A 6290-nucleotide genomic window follows, 5' to 3' on the forward strand; every position below is an offset into this window, starting at 1 on the left:
TGGAACGGGGTACCAGGGCGCAGGGGGGCTGGGGGTCAGCAGGACAGGCAGACTGAGCAGGTGCCTGACACCTGATCAGTCACAGGGCCTGCATGAGACAGATGGTGACAGAAGTAGTGATCTGTTCCAGCATATGTAACAAAAACTCTATAGATCATATATTCTCTGACTGCACACGTTTTCTGAAAGTAAGATAAATCATCTTATACCTGGGGCTGGTTTAGCTTTTCAAAAGACTGTACTGAGTAGTTAAATAGCTCAACAGCAACTACATGCAATCTGACAACTGTTTTTTTCATGATGATACGAGGCTGCCAGACCTGTTAAAAAAAAAAAGGATAATCTAATCCCCTTAATAAGTTATATTAAAATCATTTAGGTACAAGATGCAAACATTGTAGTTGTTTTCCCTGTTTATAGCAATCTTACAGCTGTTGCTTTGCTGGGATTAATTTGTCTCCGAGGGGTTTCAACACTATCCTCCCCAGTGCATTATGAGAGCCTGTAATGTCATGTAATCGAGGCCATATTATTTTTGTCGAAATCTCTGGGAGTGATGTAAGAGGAAAAAGGAAACTAGCTAACTCCCAACCATTTGACCAAAGGTTAAATTAGTCTTGGCCTTCTCCCAGCTGGACCTGAAGCTTTTCAGTCAAACATTTGTTCTGCCCTGCTCAAAAATTTGATGACTTTTCTTGTCTTTTCTCCCTCCTGTGTTGTGGTTGTTTTCTTTCTTTTTCTTTACCAATGTCATGTGTTTACTTTCATGTTATTCCCGTATTTATTGTAGAACATATCTCTGGGACAACAGCTGTCACCTACTGGAATGTCTGACCTTTGGTTCATAATTCCTATAGATGCTATGGAATGCCATTGATATTAAGACTAAATTTTAAGTAGGTCATATTACACTGTGCAAGAAGACATGGGTTTTTTATTTCTGTATAATAGCTGCATAATGTCAGTCTCATCCAAGTAGCCTCAAGCATGGCTCTTTATAACACTACAGAAAGTGTTTATCTGCTTGAAAGATGCTAGAAAATCTTGCAGTAGTGATATTGTGTAGGTGGTAGTCTTCCTTGCAGACCACCTGAGACCATGAGCAGTCTGAGAACCTTCCGGTAGTACAGAGTAACTAGCATCTGTTGTGTGTGTATTCTTATGTCAGTTTCTACATGGAGTGATATATTTTGGTTTGGGATATCTTTTTTTTTTTTTTTTTGCAGTTGTGTGTACCCATTTAAGGCAAAAGATTATAAGGTTTTTGAGGTTCTTTAGGCTGTTATGTAAGAACCTTGATTTAATTGCACAAGGCTGGTATTAAAGTGTTTTGTTCTATGTTATGAGCAAGTAATGTCTACAAGGTCAGAAAGAGTAGTGGTCTGACATTTCAGAAGTCTGGCTACTTATCACCATAGATTGGGCTGCCACAAGAAGATATTTCTAACCAGAGTCAGCTGGACTGAAACAGTCATGACAAAAAAAAAAAAAATCTGGTGCACTAGCTATGGAACAGATTTAGAATTGGAATGAGTCAGAGGAATGAACAAGAAAAGAGGTGTGCTTGGATATTAAGCCTCTATGAGAATTCAGAGGTGTTCAACATTTTGTGAAAGTTCAAACTATTTCTTAATACATCTGACTTGTATGCCTTCTTTTAAATGCTTTTCTGCTCATGTCTAGTTATATATTTGAAATACAGATTGACTTTTATGTGTGTCATCTATTATTAAAATCTGCTGAAAGTCCAAATCCCATTAGAGGCCAGCTCAGAGATACTTAAAAAAGAGAATCATAACAAAAAAATGTTATTTATATACATCAGAATAACAAATGTAGATATTAGGTGGTCAGAGAATGATGGCCATGTGAAGAAACCTGATTAATAAGTAAATAATTGTTATAATACTAATCCTGGCAAATTCTTTGTTACACTGATTAATACATTCTAATGTCCTCTATTTCCACAATACTTCAGAAAGCAAAAAATTACAGAAGTTATAATCTATTTAGATGGTGGTATTTTTCTTCTGAATGATAGATTTGGAGGAGAATCATCCACAACTCTTACAGAAACATCAAGAAAATAATTAAATTTGGAAGTTACACACATTGATATGTTACCATCTAATTTAAGCTTCCAAATAAAGTCACAAGAACTCAGTACCTTTTCAGATTATTTAGGAGAATCTTTCAATCCTTGCAAGTGAAGCTGCAATTAATTAGTGTTACATATTGCTGTTTGCCAGTTCTTGTACTCTGTATATGAGCAAAGATAGGTCAGAGGTTAATTTTCTTTTCCCTTTGCACTGCTGGGTGGACTGTGGCCACCCCATGGGAAGTAAGGGTTCAAAAGTGACCTTGCAAGTTCTCTTGTGGAAGAAACAATCTGAGAGTCTGGCTGGGGGTTGCTCTCCACCCTTGGGAAGAACAGAGCTTGCATTGCATCACTTGTTTGCACTGGCTCGAGTGTGTTACTGTAGTTGTGAAGGCAGCTGAATTGTCTGAAGTACCTGGTACCTTCTAGGAGGACATTGCACTGTAATTCCACTGCAAAAAGAAAATGTCAGGACCTAAGAGCAAGCCACTAATGTGACGATTTGCAGTTTGTTCAGTATTAGCAAAAAAGAGTACTGAGACTAGTAATGAAAGAGCAGAGAAAAATAATACATGGGTTAGCATGAATGACACGGTGTAAGTACTTGGGTAAATAAGGAACAAAAGGAATAAGTGTCAAGGAAAAAATGTATCATCGTTAATTATCTCATTGATTTACAAGATCATTGGCATTTGGGATAGTGATTATCAAGACCTTGAACTTCTGTTTCTGCTTAAGTATTTTCTATCTCTGTTTTTCTAAAATTATAGCTTTCTTCTAGTTAAAAACATGCTTTTTTAACATGGTGTCTTTTTTTAGTTGTGCCTGTGTCACAGTGCAGTTATCTTTTGGCACCTTGATGTTTTGAATCCTCAGAATTTAACAACAGAGTTAGTAAGAGGCTGTAATCAGGTTTCCCTGAGAGTAAGCGAGCATATTGAATACATAGTTACATAACTTTGCTACCAAATCATCAGTAGTTTTTGAGTTTAAAAAATGAAGCAATTAATGTAATTTGAATTCATATAGGTAAGGATGTAATTTTCGAATAAGATTCCTAAATTAGGAAGGTGGGCAAGATGAATCTCACCCTAAGTTGGTATGTGTATGCTGGAGGTGCTGACACCTGCTCTCTGGGTCTAATCTCCTGTTGCTGTCTTAAGAGATCTAGTCAGCAGAGTTTAGAGAACAGTTCATCTTGACTTCAAACTCTAACCTGTGTGCCATTGCTTATTTTGGCTGGACCTCTATTAGAAATCTCATTTACTGGTCCATCTTAACTTTTGAAGTTAAGTTTTGACTTAACTTTTTGAAGCTTTCAGTCAGACAACTAGAAATTGGTGATAAGGACACAGACTGATGCCTAATTGCTTCCTTGAACTGAAGCCTCCCAGATACCTAAATACCTACGTATCCTCGGTTTTCAGTGCTGAATGCTGTCAGTTCCCAGGGAACTCAGCAGTGATGAACAGTGCTTAGGTCCTCTGGAAACATAGAAACATAGAATCAGTAAGGTTGGAGAAAACATCTAAGATTCTAAAACCCAACTGTCAAACCGACACCACCATTGACACTAAACCATGTCCCTAAGTGTCACATCTACTTCGTTGTGTCTATGGCCGAATACTTGGTTCCCAGAAATGATGACTGAACCCACCTCTTCACCGCCTCCTCTTGTAGGAGGAGAGAATGAGAACGTGAGGGAGAACTCTCCTCCTGTTCAGGAGAGAAAGAGAATGCAAGGGATTAAGCTGTTTGTGTCCAAATTAAAAAAACTGCAGCATGTGGGTGCACATTTGTAAGTAAAAAATAAAAAAGTAACTTACAGGCATATCTAAGTATGGAGCTTGCCACTTGGCTGTGGAGAAACAGAACAACACGTCAAAGCTGCAGTAAACTGATACAAGTGCTGAAAAGGTCATTTGTCTACAGTCAGGCCCTGGTGAAAGTTGATGGTATTATTTGTTAGTTGAGACATCCTGCGCTGAGTCTAAATACGTAGAAATGAATGTCTGGTGTGGCTGTTTGTAACAAGAAAAATCAGACCCCCATATGTAAGGTCTTAAAAGATCGTTAGTTGGGACTTTCCCCACTTCACTTTGTCAGAAGTGAAAAGTATTTAATTTTGCTTCTACAGATCTTTAGACAAACAGAATTTCTTTGTAAGAGTTTCATCAGTTCTCTGTGTATGTGTTTGCATGTATCAGTTTTTCCAATTAAATGATTACAGTGCTTATATGCAAGAACCATGGCTCAGGAAAAGGCCAGTTCCAAGTATATGCTATGCTCGGAGTCAGCAGATCTGTGCTTGGTTTTATCCTATGCAGCATATTTTCCTCTGTAATCTCAGGATGACTTGCTGTGTTTGTTTCTTTCAATTAGCTCCTTGTTTGTAAAATGGTAATAATAATTACTTCATTTTTTCCTGGCTCTTCATTTTACTTTTAAAACCTTCAAGGCCTAGACCAAGTCTGTTATGTCTGTAGAGGACACTGGGGACATGATTTTCATTGACTGCATACAAATAATCAGGTGATCAATTAACACCTTTTTTTTTTTTTGTGCCATGAAGGAGGATTGACAATGATGATGTAAAAGAAAGCAAATATTGTTGTCCCTGCAGGCCATTGCAGCTGAAATAACTTGATTTTATTAGAACAGTTTCAAAATGGTTACTTACCTTGTAACTGTAACTCCCTCAGTTCTTGTAACTTTGATTTGTAGATCATCCAAAGCCTGTTTATCTTGTAAATACATTCCATATGAAATGCCTGTATGTGCAGTCTCATGAAGAGAGGACACATTTCCTTCCAGGTCTGAACTTCTTGAACATTCCTGACATAAATAAGCAGCTGAAGCAAATTCATGGTTTTATATGGATTCCGATAATTCTCAATGTTGTGGGAGGTTTATGTAGCTTTCTTATATGCAGAGGAGCCTTTCCATTTAGATTTCTAAAATAATGCCACTTAAAGGAAAATTGCAGAAGGTTGTAGAAGAGAGGCTGAGCAGGAGATATGATCAAGTGCATGACTGGGAGTGAGGTATGAGGTTGTATGAGGTGTGGTGAGGACTGTGGGGAAAGAGGAAATGATAGTGGGACTCTCACTACTCCTCCCCTTACATAAATTTCATCCTAGTTTATCATTATTCCTCTGCATAGCAGAATCTGCAGTTTCACAGATACTAATTTGTCTATGTGAGATGGTTTGTGACTAAAGCTAACGTAAGCAAGCATGTCTTCCAGAGCTTTAGTAACATTCAAAGCAGGGAAAGACTTTACTATGGATAGAAAACTAGCAAGTTGTTGTGATTGTTTATTTTTTATTTTAAAGTTATAAAACATGTTGGAACAATGAGTTCTGAACCTATAGTACCTGCTGCTGCTGCTTAATTTCCCGATAAAAATAGATTACAGAGATTATTTACGCTGAGTGTTGATATCAGTAATTTGGAAAAAAACCATGTTGGACTGGTTGAGACTGGTTAATTATGACTTACTGAACAGTGGCTGCCGTGACTGAGTCCAGAAAGTCAGCTGTGTTTGCTGCTTTGGTTCTGCAGTCTGACTCACCCAGGAATATAGTCTAATGAGGAGATACTGCCCAGCCTGCCCAGCGTTTAATGGCAAAGCTGGAAGATACTAGCAGAAACTATACATACAGGTAAAGTTAAACTTTCAGTTCTTTGCCTCAGTCTGAACCTTTAAGAGAGGCACCATTTACTCCAAGGGAAGTAGGAATTAAGAAGGGAGAAAGAAGTCCATTAGGGAGAATAATAAGGAAGAAGAATTGATTGTCCTGAAACTGTGTAGAGAGAAGACAAACTGCAAGAAGCCCATGAGTTTGTTTTCCTTTGTCAGACAGAATCTGCTGGTGGCTCAACACACCACACTGTTCTGTGTTACGTAGTTCTTGCTGCTGAACGCAGCTTTCACAACTAATGCATGAAACCTGCCTTTCTTCTGCTGAGTTTTGTGTATGAAACAGCTGAGAACAGCATTTGCTGTGGCTTTTGTTTAGTGACTATATTACTACCTCACAGTCAAATACTGATATAGAGGAAAGCATATTTTTCTCCTACTTATTTTTTCAAAATTCCAGAAGTATCGTAAAACCTCTTGGCCAGGCCATAATTCTGAAGCTTTTAGAAACTTTGAGCAAAATGCCCCCCCCCCCCCCCACCACACTCA

This window comes from Apaloderma vittatum, unplaced genomic scaffold (assembly GCF_000703405.1).
Source record: "Apaloderma vittatum isolate BGI_N311 unplaced genomic scaffold, ASM70340v1 scaffold30058, whole genome shotgun sequence".
Taxonomy (NCBI): domain Eukaryota; kingdom Metazoa; phylum Chordata; class Aves; order Trogoniformes; family Trogonidae; genus Apaloderma; species Apaloderma vittatum.